We start from the raw sequence: 22,229 nt of genomic DNA, 5'->3' as shown, positions 1-22,229 counted from the left end.
TTCCGGGAGATGTGACTGAAGCTGGGGAAGGATTCAGGGTGGCCTTAAACACTGAAAGTAAGAACTAAGAAAGGTGAGTAACAAGACCAAACTAGTGCCTTGAGAGCCCAGAGCAAAGCGCTGTCAAGCCATCTGTCAAGCCAACAGGGCTAAAAATGGGAGATAGAACCAAGAGTCGGTGGCCAGACAAAGGGTAGCTTAGGAAGGGATTAGGGAAAATGGCGTCCAGGATGTCTGCTGTGACCTTTGCCGGGTGTGGACAGCTCAGATTTATGGTTTGGCCAGAATGCAACACACAGGATAGAGGGCAGGTACACGGTCACTGGATTAGAAGTTTAGGCCATGGAAGGGTCTGTTTACCATGCACCACCCCTCAGCGGCTTCCATGCCACGTGGAATAGAATAGGGCAGCCTCCTTTTCCTCAGAGCAAGAATAGAGGCACTTCCTGACACGTCTATGCACAAGGCGTGATTACTCTGCCTTCTTCCTGGTCAACTGCTCCGCATGATTGGACCCAGAAAACAGGTCTGTGGTAACCCATTGCTTCTTTTATTGACCCCTTTCAACTTCCTATCTCGGGCCAGGAGCTGGAATGAGGAGGTCTTGGGGGAGAGCAGACCAGGAGAACAGGGAGAAGGTGTGCGGAGGTGAATGCCCATGGATGATGTGGCTTCAGGCAAAAGTCAGCATGGTCTAAACTGAGGAGAGTCTGAAAAGTCCTTGTGACCTTGGGACACCAGGGTCCTGCAGTGACAGCTGAGGGTAGGGTTGGAGAGGGGCCAGTTCAACGGCAGCAGACTGGAGTCCCGTGCAGGGGAAGTTCACAGCTCTGGGGAGTGCATCCACCATCACCAGGATTGCCCCGTGACCTTCGAATGGCAGTGGACTCCATCATAAAATCTAAAATGGCAATGGTCGAGGAGTTCAGTTATGGAGGTGCAGGTGTCCCCTAAGCCTGTGTGTTCCTAGAGGCTGTTACATTTCTGAGAAATGTATTGGATTCCACGCTGTACAGGAGGAGCACAGGGAACTCTCTGCTTCTGCCTCCACCCTGTGCCCTTTGCCAAATCCAGACATGATGCATTATTCTTTCCCTGTGGCATGTGGAGCCAGAGCTGGTTTATTTATTTATTTATTTATTTATTTATTTATTTATTTTTTTTTTTTTTACCAAGGAGGCTCACTTAATGAGTGCCTAAAATGTTTGCTTCATATCAGGCAGGATTAGAACTAACTGCATTGACTTGACTAATTCTATCTTTGGCTAGATTGGGACACCATTTGTTCATGGGGTGGGAGCTGAGGAGCCTTTAAACTTGGGTACATTCTTTTTTAATATTTATTTTGTGTTTGTGTCTGCCTGCATGTATGTATGTGAACAATGTTATGTACCCTTGTCCAAGGAGGTCAGAGGAGGGTGTCAGATTTCATGGAACTGGAGTCACATAGATAGGATGGTGAGCCCTATGCGATGCTGGGACCGGTCCTCTGTGAGAGCAACAAGTGCTTTTTAACCACTGAGCCATCTCTCCAGCCCCTCGCGCAGGGCACTTGGCTGTTGCCATATATGCTAGAGTTTTTTTTTAATCAGGACAAATCTTGTCACCGCCAGTCATAGAACATACGAACTTATATGCATTTTATCTTTCTTTTTTATTTTTTTCCATTTATATTGCGAGGTGTGTTACCATCTTAATTGTTGTCCTCGCAGCTGCATGATTTTCTTTTTTTTTTTTTTCTTTTTAGTCCATATACTTTCTAGCATGCTCAGTGTTTTATTTATTGACAATCAACAAACATTTGATAAGAAATACAAATAAGATAAGAAATCACTTCCAGTGATGTGAAAATGATTACAGAGAAGTAGGGAAGTCAGAATTCAGACACAGGCTCGCCTGAGGAGGCCTGGGTAACATGGACCACATGGAGGATGAGGTGCTTTGTTACAGAATATTGTAGAAATGACAGGTCTGGCCCTCGGCTTTAGAGGGGTGGGCTAAAAGGAGAGACCTAACAGCTGGCATGCAGCTGTTTGAGTATCCGAGTCAATCTCGCTAAGGGGCTGGACAGGTGAGCAAGCCACCCTGAACATCCGAGCCCCGTGGACACCCGAATGCCTGCAGATGTAGCAGTCTCACATGGAGCAGTGAGTCGCCTGTCACATCTAATTCGTGTGCAAAATCGTAAGAGAAAAGAAAATAGTTTCAAGCCACTTATCTTGGGGTGGTGTGGTATGCAGCAGCAGATACCGAAAACAGGGAGACACACACCCTTTAGAGCTGAATCTGTAACAAGGGATATAAACTCCACCTTTGGAATAGACTCTAGGCTATTATCTATTTTTGTAAATAAAGGTTATTAGAACATAGTTGTGACTATTTAAGTGTTGCTGATGGCTGCTTCTGTACTGCAATGTCAGGGTCAAGTCATTGGAACAGAGACTTTGTAGTCTGCAAAGTGAAAATATTTTACCATCTGGTTCTTTACAGGCGATGTTTATCAGTGCCCCAATCTATTACACTAGTCTATGACAAGGCGACAAAGAAGATAGATTCTAAAACAGCATGTAAATCTGTGGGGGGGACACTAGTCCTGGGATGATAGGAACAAACATCTACTCACCCCAGATATGGAACTAATAATGAACCTAAGTAAGGACAGACGACCAACGCCGACTTTGGTGAACCAATAAGTAAAGTTTTGTTGGGGTTACTTACAGGACTATGGATGAAGGTTACTTACAGGAGTAGAAGTAACTAAGAGACAGCTTCAGAACCAAAGCCCACCCCAGCATGGGTGACAGCTCACAAAAGCTGTGCACACTGCACAGCCTGCAGGCATCTTAACAGGTGGGAGAGTGTCCTTTCCAGGTGTCCCAGTTGTTCTGAGCCTCTTCCAGGCAGCTTTACCTATTCCAGGCAGTTGGGTTGCTCTCTGCCTATTTTAGGTAGCTTGATTGGTTTTGACAGTTACCTCTCACAGCAGTCTGTACTACCTGTATATTCAGGAAGAAGGAGGGGCCTAGTGTATTGGTCAGTTTTAGGGCCTTCCTGAAACCTTTGAGTTGTTTACTTCCTGATCTTAACATGTTTTCCTGAACTGTGTGGAACGTTCCACCTCCTGTAGTTTCACCAGCCTACATTATCTGTCTTAAGAAATGTCCCTCTAAGACGGAAGGTTTTAATCTTGGAGGGAACTGCCACTCAACAGAAGCCTGATGCTCAAAGCCCACTGGCTTTATAGGAGATGGCTTGCCTCCATGTAGAAGAAATGTCTCACTGTCTTCGGCTGTAGCAATGGTGGGTTTTCCCTAAGACACATCTTTCTTCTGTTTCATAGTAGCACAGAGTAGGTTTGTGGATGGTTACGTTGTATTTAACAAAAATTCAGTCTCCTTTTTCCACCTCCATGAGACTGGTATGAATCTATCTCTCCCTTTCTGATGTCTTTGACTGTGAAGCTTGTTTTGGTGTGTGCCAGGTAAGAGGGTATGACATTAGCTAAGGTTTTCAATGTGCCTGTGTGGTTTGGCATAAGTACCTGCTGTCTGCATGAGAGAAGCATGCTGTTACCTGGTCTCAGAAGGGACCACAGAGCAGAACTAAACCTGACCTGTGGCCTAGATTGCAAACTGGTCCAGATCCATGTGCAGCCGAGGCCAGCAGAGTACAATGAATCCGTAGACCCACAAACAGTACTTTTTTTTTTCTTTTCCAGTGACCATTATTAGTTACTGAAAGTTTTTGTAGTTGTTGTGCGGTATATTTCAGATGTAACTAGCTGATACAAAGCCCAAGATGCATAGACAAACAAATATTCCTTATAGATATGCTACTAGCCCATATAGCTTCTGTGTCAAAATTAGAGAAAGCATCTGTCAAGGTTTTCTGTCAGAAAATTGCTATCTAATGTTTATGCTATGAGGCACCTGGTTGCTAAGCATGGAATGGTCCTAGCAGTTAGACAGAGCCATGAAATCTGTTTCGTGAATGTCACCCAGTTCCAGGCATCACCTTTGTGCAGTGAGCAGCGCAACCATGAGTGATGACTATGTACTGTGAGAGACCGCAGTAAGCAAGAAGAGCTATGGTTAACTTCTGGTGTGTTGGAGGCAGACAAAAGTAGCTTGCTGGGTGATAGCACTTTTGAGTTGACATATGTCCAAGGACATATGTCCTTGTATTTCTTCACAGACAAATTCTAATCTTTTTTTTTTTTTTTTTTCTCTTGGGATTAGAGAGGTGGGCCAGGGCAAAAGTAGTGTTCTCAGCAGGAAAGAAAAGAAAAAAGCCATCAAAAAATGTTAATTTTGGAGGCTGGGCAGATGGCTCAGCAGTTAAGAGTATTTTTACTCTCTTCTAAGGGATTTGAGTTCAGTTCCCAACATCCACATCAGGCTGCTGACAACCACCAGCTACAAGGAATCTGACTCCCCCTTCTGGTCTCACTGGACACCTGAACTCATCTGCACACACACACACACACACACACACACACACACACACACACACAAATTAAGAATGTTCATTTCTCTGGGATAAACACGAGATCAAAATCCTTATTCTTTGCTTTCATTTTTTTTTTCTTCCTTTCTAGGGTGACGGAGGAGAGTAGATTCACCACAAGCCACAATTGACAGTGTGCCATCAAATTAGTCTTTCCCAGTGTCTTATCCAAATGAGGTCAGGAGAAGATGTATAACTTTCTGAACTGCTGCTGTTACCTGGCTCAGGCCTGTGCATCCCACAGTGCTGGGGGCAGGGGCCACACCTCACCCATGGCTGTGGGAAACCTAGACTGTACAGTGGGAAACAAAACAGAAAAGATGTATTTTGAATTTTGGTCCTTGATTTATTAATGACTTGTGTTTCAGTCTTAGTTACAAAATGAGAACACTAATTATGCTTCCAATGCTTGTTAGGGGGATTAAATGAAGACAATGTACAAGAATAATCTAGATCGGAGGAATTTTTTGGGGCCGAGTAAGAAGCATGCATCTCTTTCCTCATTTGGGATGCCTTTCTATCTATATTTTTCTCTTTTGTAGTTCACCACTGCATACACCAGGCTAGTTGGCACAGGAGCTCCACCTGACTTTACCTCCCATCTCCCCGTTGGAACACAGGGCTCACAGATACATTTTTTTTTAATATTAAGAATTTTTTTTACTCATTTTTACATACCAACCACAGACCCCTCTCTCTTCCCTTTTCATGTCCCCCAGCCTTGCCCCCCAACACACCCCCATTTCCTCCTCTGACAAGGTGAGGCCTCCCATGGGGAGTCAGTAGAGCCTGGTACATTCAGTTGAGGCAGGACCAAACCCCTCCTCCTGCATCAAGGCTGTGCGAGGTGTCCCATCATAGGTACCGGGGTCCAAAAAGCCAGCTCATGTATCAGGGATGGATCCTAATCCTACTGCCAGGGGCCCCTTAAGCAGATCAAGCTACACAACTGTCTTGCTTATGCAGAGAGCCTAGTCCAGTCCCACGTGAAAGAGATACCATAATAGAAGGTGATATGGGAATAGGGAGAAACCTGATTCTAGGGAAGTTCCCAGGAATCCACAAGGATGACCCCAGCTTAGACTACTAGCAATAGTGGAGGGTGCCTGAAGTGGCTTACCCCAGTAATCAGATTGGTGAATACTGTAACTGTCATCATAGAGTAACTGATGGAAGTAGATGCAGAGATCCATAGCCAAGCACCAGGCCAAGCTCTAGTAGTCCAGTTGAAGAGAGAAGAGGAATTCTATGAGCAAGGGCATCAAGATCATGATGGGGAAACTTACAGAGACAACCAAACCAAGCTAGTGGGAACTCATGAACTTTAGACCATAGACAACTCTTCTATCCGTCCAAGTTTACAGCGTTCTGGGGAGTTTGAACGCAGGTCTTCATACTTGCATGGCAAACACTTTTGCTCATTAAGCCATCTCCCAGTCCTTCTCTTCCCTTCTTGCTGCTATCTTGTTCTAAAAGTCGTGAAAACAAGCAGATGATTGTACTTGCTCAGTTAGACCCAGGCAAGGCCCTGGCGTATCTACATTTCCTTCTAGGTTATAAAGTCCCAGAAGAGGGATCTTATTTATACTGTGTGCCAGAGCCCAGCTGGTGCCAGACACATGGAGAGCAAGTATGATGCTTATTGAATTCAGACTGTTTTATCCTGGAATAAGTGAAAGGCTAACTATATCACATCACAGTCATTTTTCAGTCCATCCATCCAATAAATATTTATTGCTTGCCCACCATCCGCATGACTGAATTTTATGGCTAAGGATAGAGATGGCGAAACCGACAATTTTACTTAGAAAGCAAATGCTCCCTAGCATTCTTCTTCAAGTTTCTGGGTCAGCCTAAGATGTCTTGCAACGGAGGTAAACAGAAGACTAGATTGCACACTGAGGCAGGTAGACTATACTGAAGCCCCGCCTCCCCACTTACTTTAAAATATGTCACTCAAAACTATTGTTCCAAAATGTTAGTGCTTGAATTTCCAATAAATACATGTTTACAAATTTGAATTTATAAATGTGATGCTAGTGATATTTGGCTTTTCAAAATCTGTCCATCGAGGACCCGGATAAGATGTAAGTTGAGGAAACAGCTGTCAGACATTGATTTGAGAAGCTGTCCCCTCTGCATCCAGCCTGAGGCCTGACTTAAGTTATTTGGTTTTTCAGACCTGATGCAACTTGTCACCTTTAGCCTAATTAAAGCATCCCCCTGTGCGATTGCTGTAATACTTACATCAGCTCTAAAACTCCAAGCATGCTTCAGCTGCTGACCACAGGAAGGCTAACAGTGCTCTGGTCTCTAAGGAGTTGACCCCTCTGAGAACATGTCTTTAAATCAGCCAATCACAACATTTCAGGTAAGTTTAAGGGATAATGCCCACTGATTGTGTGTGTGTGTGTGTGTGTGTGTGTGTGCGTGCGTGCGTGCGTGCATGCATGCATGCATGCATGCGCACGCACGCACGCACATGTGCATACACACTTGTATGCATATACCTGTGTATGTGAAGGTCAGTGGACAACCTTGATGTTATTTCTCTGTTCTGTTCCGCTATTTGTCTGTCTGTCTGTCTGTTTTGTTTGTTTGTTTGTTTGGAGACAGAGTCTCTCACTGGCCTGGAACATGCCGCATAGGCTAAGCTCTTTGACCAGCCAGCCCCAGGGATCTGCCTGTCTCCACTTCTCCAGCTCTGGGGTTACCAACATGTCCAGCATTTTTAAACCTGTGTTCTGAGGGTTGAACTCAGGCTCTGGTGCTTGCAAGGTAAGTGGGTTACTAACTGGACTGTCTTCCTAGCCTGTGTCTGTGGATCTTAATGAAGGCATAGCTGTGAGATGGTTCTTCCTCCCTCCTCCCTCCCTCCCTCCCCCTTCTCCCTCCTTCTCCCTCCTCTCCCTCTTTCCACTCCTTTTGAACATAAATTCCTCACCCTCACACGTGACTCACACACACACACACACACACACACACACACACACACACACATACACATACACACACACACAGTAGCTCCTTGTAGCTGCTGTCAAGAGACAGCTAACCTCAATACCAAATTAAAACAAAGCACATACACAAACAGAACTGCTGTGGGATGGTGTGTATGTCAAATGCTCTGATTGGTCAATAAATAAAACACTGATTGGCCAGTGGCCAGGCAGGAAGTATAGGCGGGACTAACAGAGAGGAGAAAGGAGAGAACAGGAAGGCAGAATTCACTGCCAGCTGCTGCCATGACAAGCAGCATGTGAAGATGCCAGTAAGCCACAAGCCACGTGGCAAGGTATAGATTTATGGAAATGGACTAATTTATGATATAAGAATAGTTAGCAAGAAAGCCTGCCACAGCCATGCAGTTTGTAAGCAATATAAGTCTCTGTGTTTATTTGGTTGTGTCTGAGTGGCTGTGGGACTGGCGTGTGACAGAGATTTGTCCTGACTGTGGGCAAGGCAGGAAAACTCTAGCTACACAGAACCAGCACCGTCAGAATATGAAATCATGCCAAGAGCACAGCTGCCCAGAAGGCAACCAACCCTTGCTGCAAAGGTGTAGAGAACACTTTGGGCTGAGCAGACCACACAGGCTTCAGTGCCATCTCTCAGGCTCTTGCAGCCTGATAATCAGCCACGCACATAAAGAAGAGCGGGTGTGGCTCTGCGCCAATAAAACTTTATTTACAGGAGCAAGGTGTAGGCTGAGTTTAACCTGCAGGCTGGAGTTGTTGATCTCTGATTTATAGGAACAGGCTTTATCATCTTTAGAATTCTCTAGAGTTATTCTCTCTCATCTTCAGGGTCCTCGTGTATAGAAGTGCTAATGAATCACACCCCAGGGAATGTGGAGAAGGTCAAGTAAGGTGGGACAGAAGAGTGCTTGGGACTGTCAGAGCTTCCCTCCTGGCAGTTAGTTCCCTTTTGAGCATCCAGTGCTGCAAGCCTTGCCTCCCTCTTCTGTTGCCTGCACTGGGATAGTCTGCCTATTGCTAGTATTTCACACTTAGGAAAGCGAAGAACTAATACAATGGCCTAAGCGGGCTCACTGTTAGAGGCTACTTAGCTAGCACTCCAGGGAGAAGCTTCTAGAGCCAGGGACCTCTCTCCTTTCTCCATTTCTCTAAAGATTTATTTATTTATTATGTATACAGAAGAGGGTGGCAGATCTCATTACAGATGGTTGTGAACCACCATGTGGGTGCTGGGAATTGAACTCAGGACCTCTGGAAGAGCAGCCAGTGCTCTTAACCTCTGAGCCATCTCTCCAGCCCCACCATTTCTCTCCTTACTTTGATGAGTTACCCTTCGCCTGTGTTTTCCGTCTTTGTTCTTACTATCCAAGGAAATGGGACTTCTAAGTTGCAAATCATGGAGTCAGATTTGCATCATGTCTGCACAGTCCAGTAGCACACAGGTGTAGTCCGTAGGTGAGGGAGCTTTGTGTTGCATGGGCTCTGTATGCAGAAGGGGTTGGCCTTGTCATAACTTGAATTTTGGAGGCACTGAGGGTTATGATAAACGGTGCTGGTGGTAGCACTGGTTACCGGTGGAAGAGTCACGGGCCATGGCCACGACTACTAGAGTTACAAAGAGCTTTATTAGAAAGAAGGAGGGAATAGGAGAGAGGAGAGCCAGGCCTGGAGAGAAAGAAAGATGGCGGGAGCAGAGCAGAGAGCAGAGAAGGAACAGAGAGAGAAAGAGAGAGAGAGAGAGAGAGAGAGAGAGAGAGAGAGAGAGAGAGAGAGAGAGAGAGAGAGAGCAGAGAGCAGAGAAAGAGGGCTGGGTCCGCATCGGGCTTTTTTAAGACTCAGATTGTATGACTGCGTGGTCACCAGTGCCTGCTGATGACGTAAGACGCTAGACCCCAAGCTGCGCATGTACGGAATCATAACAGACATGATAGAATTCTTACTCCTGTCGCAGGAGATGATATGAATTGGGGCAAAATAACCTCATTTCTTCATATGATGAAATAGTTAAAATACCTCTCTCATAGTGGTATTGGAGTGAACTATATAAAATATATAAAACAAAAGGTCAGCTGATCAGTTCAATATATATTTATTCATATTTACATAAAATTTCTGTATGTATGACATAAAAGACTCTTGGGGAGGAATTAGTAGGAGGGAGACTAAGGAGGGGGTAATGGGGGTATAGGAATATGAGCAAAGTATCATGGTATATGTGTATGAAAAAGTCTAATGAAATCCATCATTTTGTATGCTAATTAGAAAAAGAACAATAGTTTGCACAAGGGACTGGTACACAGAGACTCATGTTTCTTTTCACTGTACTTCCTGGAGCTGGAATTGTAGCTTGTGTATAAATAGTATTGAATAAATAGATTTTTCTCACATAAATGTACTGATTATAGGTTTTCTTCCCTCTATGTCTCCCAGTTCTCCCTCCCCCCCTCCCCCACCACCTTTTTTTTTTGTTTTTTGCAAGATAGGGTTTCACTGTGTAGCTTTGTACCTTTCCTGGAACTCACTCTGTAGCACAGGCTGGCCTCGAACTCACAGAGATCCTCCTGCCTCTGCCTCGCAAGTGCTGGGATTAAAGGCATGCGCCACCACCGCCAGCCAGATCCACCACCTTTCTGTCTCTCATTAGGAAAAAACGGGCTTCTTTATTTTATATAGGGATAATAGCAGGATAAAATAAAACATAACAAGATAAAGCAAAAACTAACACATCAGAATTGGACAAAATGAGTAAACAGGAGGAAAAGAGCCCAAGAAAAGACACAAGAAACAGATGCAGATATCCATTTGTTCACACTCTCAGGAATCCCATAAAAATACTAACTTGGAAATGATACTATATACCCAAAGGACCCATGTACGCAAGCCCTGTGCATGCTGCCTCAGTCTCTGTGAGTTCCTATGTGTGTTGATTCTGTTTATTTAGAGGGCCTTGTTTCCTTGGTGTCTTCCATCCCCTCTGGCTCTTAGACTCTTCCCACCCCTCTTTTGCAGGGTCCCCTGAGCCTTATGGGGAGGCATTTGATGGAGACATCTCATTTAGATTGAGTGTTCCAAGGGCTCTCATTCTCTGCATATTGTCTGGTTGTGGATCTCTATATTTGTTTCCATCTGATGCAGGAGGAAGTTTCTCTGATGATGGTTAAGCAAGGCACTGATCTATGGGTATAGCAGAATGTCATTAGGAGTCATTTTATTGCTGTGTTCTTTTAGTAGACCAATAGTATTTGATTTTACCCTAGGTCCCCATGCTATCTAGTCCCAGGTTCTTGGTCACCCAAGCAGTGTGGGGCAGAGGTTCTACCTCTTCGAGTGGGTCTTAAGTCAAAATAGATGTTGGTTGGTTACTTTTACAAGCTTTGTGCCTTTATTGAACTAGCATATATTGCAGGTAGGATACCATTGCAAACCAGCAGGTTTGTAGCTGGATTGGTGTTTACATTTCTCCTTTGGTCACTTGCAGAGTACCTTCCTGAACCAAAGATGCTAACACACCACAGGGGTGAAGGCACTATGGAGGCACCAGCTTGATTTCTCCATGTTCAATGAATTGTGTAGGTGCTGTCTTCAGCAATGTGGTCTTACCATCAGTTTGTGGAGAGCAAACTATAGTCTTGCCAACAGCCTGAGTTGTTTAGAGGTTCCTATGGGACCCTTTTGGCCAATAACTCAATTATATGTAACCCATTCCTAATATTAGAAGCTTCATTTGATGACAAGTGCTAGTTAGGTGAGGTTCTATCTCCCCCATTTTTTGGCAATTTCATTTAGATTACTTTCATGTATAAAAATATTTTAGAAAGCGCCTACTATGTTAGGTTTCCATACTACCCCTCAAGTGGCACATGATTTTAGCTGTCCCTCCCTATATTCCCTCTACTGTTCGCTGTAGCTAGAGAGCTTCTCTCCAGGTCTGCCCAGCCCCCACAGCCCACTTATAAAATAAACACACAGGTGCTTATATTATTTAAACTGTTTGGCCTAATGGCTCAGGCTTCTAGCTAGCTGTTCTTCTATCTTAAATTAACCCATTACTGTAAATCTGTACCTTGCCACATGGCTCATGGCTTACCAGTATCTTACATGTTGGTACTCATGGCACTGGCTGGCAGCATCTCCTGACTCACCCTTCCTGTTCCCAGAATTCTCTTCTCTACTTGTCCCGCCTTTACTTCCTTCCTGGTTACTGGCCAATCAGTGTTTTATTTATACAGAGCGATATCCACAGCAGTTCCCCTCTTCCCCCCCTCCGCACTTGATCCTCCCATTCTAGTCCCCTCCCCCATCCATCCTTAACTCTCTGTTCTATTTCCCTGTCCTAATGAGATCTGTTTGTCCCCACTAATCACTTACTCTATACCTAACCTCTGTGATTCTATGGATTGTAGCTTGCTTATCATTGACTTAACAAACAATATCCACATATGAGTGAATACATACTTTCTGGGTCTGTGATACCTCACTCAGGATGTTTTTCTGGTTCCATCCATTTACCTGTGAATTTCATGATTTCATCATTTTGAGTTCCATTGTGTAAGTGTGCACATTTTATTTCTCCATTTATCTGTTGAGGGACATCTGGGTTATTTCCAATTTCTAGTTATTATGAATAGAGAAGCAGTGAACATGGCTAAGCAAGTGTCTCTGTGGTAGGATGAAGCATCCTTTGGGTATATGCCCAAGAGTGGTGTCTTAGGGTTTCATTGCTGTGAATAGATGTCATGGCCATGGCAACTCTTATAGAGGAAAACATTTAACTGGGGGCTGGCTTGCAATTCAGAGGTTTGATCCATTGTCATCATGATGGTGTCCTTTGCCTTACAGAAGCTTCTCAGTTTCTTGAGGTCCTATTTATTAATCATTGATCTTAGTGCCTATTGCTGTGATGTTCTGTTCAGAAAATATTTTCCTATGCCAATGAGTTTAAGGCTATTCCCCATTTCCTCTTCTAATAGGTTCAGTGTATCTGGTTTTATGCTATAGTCTTTGATCCATTTGGAGTTGAATTTTATGCAGGGTGATAAATATGGATTTATTTAGATTCTTCTACATGCAGCCATCCAGTTTGACCAGCATCATTTGTTGAAGATACTGTCTTTTTTTACAGTGTGTATTTCTGGCCTTTTTTTTTTTTTATAAAGATAAGGCATCCATAGGTGTATGGATTTATATCTAGTTCTTCAATTCAATTCCATTGATCAATGTGTTTACTTTTGTGCCAATACCATACTATTTTTTTTTTAAAATTACTATAGCTCTGTAGTATGCTTTGAGGTGGGGAATGCTGATACCTCCAGAAAATCTCTTATTATCCAGAGGTGTTAGCTATGCTGGACTGTTTGTGTTTCCATATAAAGCTGAAAATTGTCCTTTCAAGATTTGTGACAAATTGTGTTAAAATTTTGATGGGGATGGCATTGAATCTGTGTATTGCTTTAGTAGGGTGGCCATTTTTTACTGTTAATCCTATTCATCCATGAGCATGGAATATCTTTCCATCTTTTGATATCTTCTTCAATTTCTTTCTATTGTGTCCTAAAGTATTTATCATACAAATATTTCACTAGTTTGGTTAGAGTTACCCCAAGGTATTTTATATTATTTGAGGCTATTATGAAAGGTATTTTTTCCCTGATTTATTTCTCAGTCTGTTTGTCATTTGTATATATATTTGCAAGTAAATTTTGTATCCAGCTACTTTCCTGAAAGTGTTTCTCAGTTGAATTTTATGTATGCTATCATATCATCTGCAAGTAAAGATACGTTGACTTCTTCCTTTCCAGTTTGTATCCTGTTGGTCTCTTTTAGTTGTCTTATTGCTCTAGCTAGAACTTCAAGTACTATATTAAATAGGTATGGAGAGAGTGGACAACCTTGTCTTGTCCTTGATTTAAGTGGAATTGCTTTGAATTTCTCTCCATTTAAGTTAATGTTGGCCATGAGCTTGCTGTAAATTGCCTTTATTATGTTAAAGTATGTCCCTTGTATTCCTAATCTCTCCAGGACTTTTATCATGAAGAGGTATTGGATTTTGTCAATGGCCTTTTCTGCATCTAATGATATCATCATGTATTTTTTTATCTTTCAGTTTGTTTAAATGGTGGATTATATTTATTGATTTATGTATGTTGAACGATCCCTGCATCTCTTCTAGTGGTATTTTAATAAACACCACTAGTAATATTTGTAGACAGGCCTCTTCTCATTTCCTTCTGGATGAATAGAGAAATTAGGCTAGGTATGTGTTTGGTATGCCCAGAAACTGTTTCTCATCTTCAAAACAGTATCTCTCTAGGTCATCAGAGTATAACCCTTACTGTTCATTCACCCCAGGCATGAAGGATACTAATAGTCTGAAGGGTACTTACTCTAGGTAGGGAAGTAGTAAGGCAGGAGTGGTCACTGGAACATGTGTGTAGGCCATTGTTGCAAACTTAAATGGCTTCTTAGTCCTTTTTGCACTAATATGGTAATACTTGAGGCAGGCCAACTTTAGAAAGAAAAGGGGGACTGTTCATTTCCCATCTAGGGAGGCAAAAAGTCCAAAGAGCATGGCACAGTCTTTTGATGAGGGCCCCTCTTGACTGCATTAGATCATGGTGATGACGATGGTGAAAATGTGTATGGAAGTAAGACACATCTCAAAACATGAAGCCAGAGATGGATTCAGGGGTTGGGCTTGCTCTTGTAACAACACAAAGGTACATTACATTCCCTCAATGCCGGTATTCTCTTGAGTGTGGGTGAAGCTCACAGCTTCTCATCACAAACCAAGGCAGTGGCAACCATTTGTTCTAGTGGCCATAGTGTTCTACACTGCCACGTGCCTACATTAAACAACATGCCATTTCCTTTGGAAATCACTGTTGATCTGTACATGTGTTCCTAGTGTATTCTGTGAGTGATACTCCTGAGTCCATTCTGTGTACTGGAGGTGGAAAAAGTATTTGTGCAGTTGCTGGATTTTTTTTCCCTTCATTTTCCCTCTAATGAACATATTCACTTGAAAGTGATTAACAGTTAATTATGGTTGTTCAAACATGGGCATTGGGGAGATATTTTCTCAAAAGTGAATGAAGTTAGCCTCTCACTTCCAGGAAAACAACTGTCATAACTTGTTGGCAATGATGGAGTTGAAGCTTGAAAGCATTATTAAAATTCAGGAAAACTTGAATCGACTGCTGTGAGCTCGACAGCATCCCGGTACTTAAAATTGTTTTTCCTGATGAGATCACAGTGAAAACAAATGTGATTATTTAAAAATATTATACAGTGAAATGTGTCAACATTTGGGAAATCTGTAACTCAGTGAACGGATATTTTCCAAATGACTAATACATGGAGTTAGACAATCTCACATGGGTAAAAGGCTCATCTGGAGCAGGGGACAGACAACTGATTTTAATGTTGTGATGAATTCCTTGTTACGCTTTTGGTTTTCATGTTGTGGCTCACTGTTAGGCTTCATCACTTGCAGAATTTGTGTGTAGTAGCAAAGAAGAATAGCCCTAGACATGTGAAGAGGCTACTCAAACACTTCTGCATCCTCATTACCTGTACAGTTATATGGTGCCATGTTTACATACATGTTTTAAGTAAGCTATTATATCACAAGAGCTTGAATATGGAAGCAGATTTGAGAACACATTAGATTTGGTTGAGGTAGGCATGAAAGAGTTCTTTGAAAAACATAAAACAATGCAAGTAGTCCAATGATCCTTTTTTTTTTGTTTGTGAAGATAGTATTTTCCCTAAAAATATTGTAACCATTAACATAGTCTATTTGTATTTTAATATTTTCTAAGTTTTAATTTTAATGTGCCAACACTGCCAGTCATAGGAAACATAAGCAGGGCTTCTTTGTGTGATTAATAATTTTTAAGAGCATGAATGGGTCTCAGGATTCAAGGCCTGCTACTCTAAGAAGTCCAGGCCTGGGGAAATGGCCCAGTGGAGGAAGTGCTTGCCATGTAAGCTCAGGAAGTTGAATTTGGATCCTCAGGATCCCCACGCAGCTGGATGTGGTAGCATCTGTCTGTAGTTCTAGTACTCTCAAGGTGAGGTGGGAGGTGGAGACAGGAGAGTCTTGGCTGCTGACAGGCCAGTTGGCCTGGTATACTTAACAGTGACAAGAGACTCTCCCTGATTCAAATAAGATAGAAGATGAGACGTGGTGTGGTTGTCTTTTGATGTCCATACGTGTGCCATGGTATGCATACACACACAACTGCACACGCGTGTACACACACACACACACACACACACACACACACACCCCAATGTAAAGAAGATGTATTTATATAAAAGTGCTTGCTTGAGTGTATGTATATGTCCCCTATGCACGCAGATCCCCACAGAAGCCAGAAGAGTTTGTCAGACCCCCTTGGAACTGGAGTTCCAGACAGCTGTGGGGGATGAGCACTGAATACTGAACCTGAGTCCTCTGCAAGAGCAAGTGCTCTTAGTTGCTAAACCATCTTTCCAGCCCCACAGAAGATTTTTCTTCCTTTAAAAAGAGGCCCAGGAGTTCCAGAGTACTGAGGGATGGCAGCTAAGGCTGTACTTCTCCGTGAGGCAGTGAGGAAGAGTGGCTAGGCTGTGGCAGTGTTCAGAATATGCGCTCGGTCCAAGCAGGACAGCTATCTAGCACTCAAAATATATTGATTGTTAGATGTAGAAGGGACGATCAGATGTTCTAGCTTCTAAAGAAAACCCAGAACTTCGGGCCTTAATGTGAAGTCTCTCAGATTTTAATTGGCAGTACACTGAAGTACATTTTTAGCTCGCTGTGTGGGCCCAAAGAAACCTCTGGGGCCAGCACGACACTGTGATGGACCTGAGTTCAACCTCTACTTCAGGCCGTGGGTTGATGTTGCTTTGTAACTGTGATGAAAATATTTATTATTAAGGGTTTGAAGAATTAGGAAAGATTTCCAAATTCTGCGGAGGTGATGCGATTCTTTTAAAAATGACAAAACCCATATATTGCTAGATGCTTAGAAGACCATTATATTCTGCATGAGAGACATTGTGCTCATGCTACTGGGAGTTGGGAGAGGGGAGGGGAGCTTGTCCTTTCTTCCTCAGAATTCTTTCTTCTGGAATTGAGTGCTTTTTGTCTCTACCCTTTACTGTAGCGAAATCAACTCCAGACAGCACAATAGCTCTTTGTTTTGTTACAGTATGGTTATACTCTACTGTTCGCAATGCTTCGCCTCCGTCTAAGTTGGCAAAAAAAAAAAAAAAGAAAGAAAAAAAAAGAAATGAAGCGATGCTGGGTTCCGTGACGTTCAGCAGCTCACAGCTCCGTTGGTAACAGGAGCGAAAAACAGCTCACAAGTCACGCAATTGGAAAATGTGTCAGAATTGTCTGAATAAAAATGCATTTTAATCTAATGTAGCAGGCTAATTTCAAGAAAGCAATCCACATAAAATATGCTTTTATGTTCCTAAATCAAATGACTTTAAATTTGCAAAGGGGACGGAATAACAAATGTTGCAAAGACGTAGGGCTCCCTCAATAGCTTTTGATTTTCTGTTTATTTAAAACAAGCAAGCCCTTTCACAAACGAAACATCAATTATTTTGCTCAAGGTAATTGATGACAAGTTTTCAGTGCTACCATCATCTATTTTTTCATTTATGTGAAGTGAGAACCAAATCCATTTTTTGTGGCCCGTGGTGCATGGGAAACACATCCGGTGGAGTCATATCTTCATGGCATTGGATTTTTACTTCTTTCATTTCTACTCATGACTGGACAAGGCATTGAGTGAATGATCTGAAACAGACCTTGTATTTCACAGTATGGAAGTAAGGGTGGTTATCAGAACTGAATGAAGGGGCAACTGTAGCAATCTAATAGGAGCTAGCCTCTGGTGAGGGTTTATTACCTTGTTCAGAGTGTTGATCTAAATTCACTCCATGGACAAATTCTTTATTACAATGGATTTTTTAATTCTTTATTACAATGGATTTTTAAAAATGCATACTTATTTTATTTGTTTAGTTTTAATGTACATGTATGTATGTGTGTGTTGTCTGTATTTACATGAGCATGCAGTGCCCATGGAGGCTAGAAGAGGGTGTTGGTTCTCTCGAAGCCCGAGTTATAGACACTTGTGAGTCACTCAATGGGAGTGGTGGGTGATCAGGAAGTGTTCTTAACCACTGAGCCATCTCTCCAGCCTCTATAATGCCTTCTTAAGAGAGGTGCACTAGCTATTCTCAGAGAGTTATTTACCTAGCAATATGTAGCTACAAATTGAGACACTAACAATTGATCCTTGGCAGTAGGGTCTAGCTGTCTGTCTGTCCTTCTGTCTTCCTCTCTATGGGTCTGTGATGCCAGTGAAGAACCAGGAGACAGGGATTGGTTGGGAGACTGTGACTATATTTCAGTTGCCTCAAGAACAAACATTCGTTCACCTCAAGCCCTATTGTCATGGTCATTTGTAGTCAAACAAACCTTTTAGCAATCAATTTTCAGGGCCCCATTTTAAGACAAAGAGTGTAAAAAATTTTTTTCATTGATGAAAGATTATTTTGTTTGCTAAAAATGTAATTAATTTTATTTTTATGGTTTATGTATCTTTGATGTATGTATGTGAGGATGTGTGTGTGTGTGTGTGTGTGTGTGTGTGTGTGTGTGTGTGTGTGTGTGCACATGTGTGGAGGTCAGAGAATAAGGAGTCAGAACTCTCTTTCTACCATGAGTCTCAGGGATTGAACTCACGTTGTCAGGCTTGTGTAGCGAACACTTTTATTCACTGAGCTAACTCACCTGCCAGTGAATGGTGATTTTGAATAAGGTGGTTGGGGGATTATTTTTAAAAGTCTAAGCTCTAAAAACTCCAGAAAATACTCTGCCTATGACAATGGCTTTATAATATCATCATCCATATGAGAATATAGAGATAATTCAGTTTGTTGGAATTTATAAAAAAAAAAATAGAAATAGTTCAGAAAAGTCCCTTTGAACTTCATAATTTCTTCTTGGTAATGTCATTTACAGTCAGGTTGGCTGTCAGATTGGAGCGAACCGCTGGCGAGTTTCATTTGTAATTGAGATGTTGTGGCTGCTGCCGTCAGCTTGTGGGACTGCTCTGGGTTTTCCCCAGTAGATCCAGGAATTCTGATACGTTTATTTCATATGTTTCCCATCAAAAAGAAAAAAAAACATAAATGGTGCATTTATAATTGTATATGCTGCGTTATTGAGTGTATTTCCTCAATAAGAGTGAACTTCTGTTCTTATTAGGCATTAATAAGAACCAAATCTTCTACTTGCAATTTTACATTTCTGATGATTGGAAGAATTTCCCACAGACTAGCTTCTGGTTCCATACATTTCAAATTACGTTTCTTCTCTAGTACCCACATACTTCATGCTGGGTGCCATACATCTTGTGGGTATTTTTGACTTGACATCTGGTTCTTGTCCTGGGGCCAGATAAGTTGGCCCGTGAGTGTTCCTAAGAGCAGTTGCTACACCAGGATGGCTAAAACTGGCTTCATGTGCAGAAGTAACTATCCACCGGATTCACATGAGTGCATGCCAGCCGAATGGTTCAGGTAGGTCTATAAAATGCCACTCCAAGACCTGAGACCCAGGGAAAGCTTGACAGAGCGTAAGAGCAATGGGGGCAGAGGACTTACCACTCTTAACATATTGAAGATAACATCTATTTTTTGCACGTCTTAGAAATGTGGTTGAGCATGTGAATATTGCCAGGAATCCTCAACTGGGCTTCATGACAAACTCCTCAAGTAATTGGAGAGAAAGAGCGCATCGTTGGCAGGTAGAGAAGAGCTTGACAGACGTATTATCTTGAAGAGCGTTTGATTAGTGCCAGCTAATCATCTAAGTAAAGCAGTTTTAAAAAGAGGCAAGAAATGAACATGAATTAATAATTTAATTAATCCAGAGGTTATAGCCTCATGGGCATTGAATGTCACAATAAGCCAGCTCCTAATAAGTATCTTGAAAATCTTGCTCTACAGTCATGGGACTGAGTGGGTTTTTGTGAGTTGGAGTGAAAGTTCTCCAGAAAATTTAATAATTCTCCTAGAAAATTCTATTATTGCTGTCCAGATTATTTGTGCACATTTTAAGACCATTGTTTGATGAAACAAATTGATCAGGCAGTACATTAATAGTAATTTATAATTATATATAAATTGATAATGATCTATGTATGTTAAAGCATTTATACATTTCACTAAATTAATAAGTTAAATGTCCTAATGAGAAATGATCGTTTCAAGCATGTCTTTGTAATGCAAGCAGCCATTAACTCTCATTGGTATAACCAATACTCGTATCATTTATCACTCTTCTGTGTGTAAGCCACCTCAGGCTAATCTGGGCTAGCCTGTGCTCTAAGCTGTGAGCTCTATTTAAGTTTGTAGCACTATAGTGATGTTGGATTTTTCTATTCCTATGTAATGTAGTACTTGAATTCATAGCCAGAGCAATAAGGCAAGAGAAAGAAATAAGAGGAATACAAATAAAAAAGGAAGAAATCAAGGGATCACTCTCAGCTGATGGTGTCCTTTCCATACCTGAAAACCCAAAGGACACCATCAGAAAACTGTTAGACCAGCTAAACATTTGTAGTGAAGCAGCAGGAAACAAAACTAATTTAACAGCAAATGTGTGTAGGTGCACCCACACACACTTGCTCCTGGTTATGGTCACAGGACAACCTCTGATGTCATGACTCCAGGCACTGTCTACCATGTTGTTGTTTTTAATTATTTATTTTGTTCTTTGAGATTATAATACAATTGCTTCATTTCCCTCTCCCCTTTCCTCCCTCCAAACCCTCCCACATATCCCTTCTTGTGTGTTTTTTTTTTTTTTCACTCATGGCCTCTTTTATTTATTTTTTTTAAATTTTCATTAATTGTTGTTAAATACTGTCTTAGTCACTGTCCTGTTCCTGTAAAGAGACACCATGACCAAAGCAAGTCTTATAACAGAAAGCACTTAACTGGGGCTGGCTTAGTTTCAGAGGCTTAATCCATTATCATTATGGTGGGAAGCACAGCAGCATTCAGGCAAAGAGAGAGAGCTTCCATCTTCCATGTCTTTTACATAGGCTTCCAGCAGAAGGTGTGGTCCAGATTAAAGATGGATCTTCCCACCTCAAAGATCCAGATTAGAAGTAGGTCTTCCCACTTCAAACGATTTAATTAAGAAACAAATCCCTCACAGGTGTGTTCAGTCATTAGAGATTTAGTTAATTCCAGATATAATCAATTTGACAACCAAGAATAGCCAACACACACACACATACACACACACACACACACACACTACAGTATATGTGTGTGTATGTATACATATATAGTGTATATATAGTATATATATAGTTTATATATATATATGCTGTGGATATCGCTATATGTAAATAAATCTGATTGGCCGATAGCCAGACAGGAAGTATAGGCGGGACTAACAGAGAGGAAAATTGAGGTAGGAGGAAGGAGGAGAGAGACTGCCTGGAGCCGCCGCCAGGACAAGCAAGATGTAAGGTACCAGTAAGCTGAGCCACGTGGCAAAGTATAGATTAATAGAAAAGGGCTAAATATAAGGCTGAGAGCTAGACAATGATAGGCCTGAGCTAATGGCCAAGCAGTTTAAATAATGTAAGAGTCTGTGTCTTTATTTTATAAGTGGGTTCCGGGACTGGTGGGATGTAGGAGCTGGAGAGAAATTCTCCAGCTACATATATATACTACACACACATACACACACACACACACACACACACACACACACACACACACACACATATATATATATATGTATAAAATTTCCTAAATAAAAGTATAACTTGCTCAGTCTCTATAATGTTACTTGTATGTTTTCAGGACTGATCATTTAGCATTGGATAATCAAATGGGGGTTCTTCCCCAGTGAAGACGATTTTGCCCACTCTCCACATTCTTTAGTTGCTTTAGTACTATAGTACTTTGTGAGGTGTTGAGGCCTTGTGGTCTTTCCCTGCCCACTTTGGCGTGCCCATGGTTGTTCTGTTTGCTCAGTTCATGTTTTGGCAGTCATGGTGGTGAGACTTTATGGGTGTAGCCTCTGACATTCCTAGGTGTCTTAGTTACTTTTCTATTGCTGTGACAGAGTGCCATGACCAAGAAAGCATCGAAGTGGGGCTCATAGTTCTAGAGGGTTTAGAGTCCATGACCGTCATGGTGGGAGGTGGCAGCAGGCAGGCAAGCATGGCACTGGAGCAGTGGCTGAGAGCTTACCTCCGATCCATAGCAGAAGGCAGAGTTATAATTGAGAATGGAGTGGGCTTTGGAAACCTCAAAATCCACCCCTAGTGACACATCTCCTCCAACAAGGCCACACCTCCCAATCCTTCCTGAACAGGTATACCACCTGTGGACCAAGTATTCAAAAATATTAGCCTGAGGGGGCCATTCTCATTCAAACCACCACACTAGGAGGAGACATAATCTCATAGCAATCTCTCAGTTCCTCTGGCTCTTACAATTTCTGCCTTGTTCTGCAATAATCCCCATACTTTTGGAGCAGTTCTAGTATAGATATATTCCCTAGTACTGGACTCCACATCTCTGCATCTTTATTGGTTATGGTTTTCTGTAATGATCTCTATCTGTTGCGAGGAGAAGTTTCCTTGATGAAGGATGAGGCTTACACTCATTTGTGGGTATAAGAACAAATATTTAGAATGTAATTAGGAG

The 22,229-nt window shown here is 42.1% G+C and overlaps 1 long non-coding RNA gene across 5 annotated transcripts in view; it reads left to right on the top strand.

Moving 5' to 3' along the window:
* Positions 1–22,229, top strand: part of LOC114709316 — a 54,359-nt gene that overhangs the window by 7,868 nt on the left and 24,262 nt on the right. For 4 of the 5 annotated variants that reach the window (XR_003736906.2, XR_003736907.2, XR_003736912.2 and 1 more), the window contains exons 2-3: positions 4,598–4,683; positions 6,687–6,877. This is a non-coding gene — a long non-coding RNA (uncharacterized LOC114709316). Of the gene's footprint in view, positions 1–4,597; positions 4,684–6,686; positions 6,878–7,122; positions 7,282–22,229 lie in introns of those variants that run through there. The other variant, XR_005092655.1, reaches the window with a different exon arrangement.

The sequence above is a fragment of the Peromyscus leucopus genome, chromosome 13 (genome assembly GCF_004664715.2).
Source record: "Peromyscus leucopus breed LL Stock chromosome 13, UCI_PerLeu_2.1, whole genome shotgun sequence".
Classification (NCBI taxonomy): domain Eukaryota; kingdom Metazoa; phylum Chordata; class Mammalia; order Rodentia; family Cricetidae; genus Peromyscus; species Peromyscus leucopus.
This window is presented reverse-complemented; position numbering and strand designations above follow the sequence as displayed.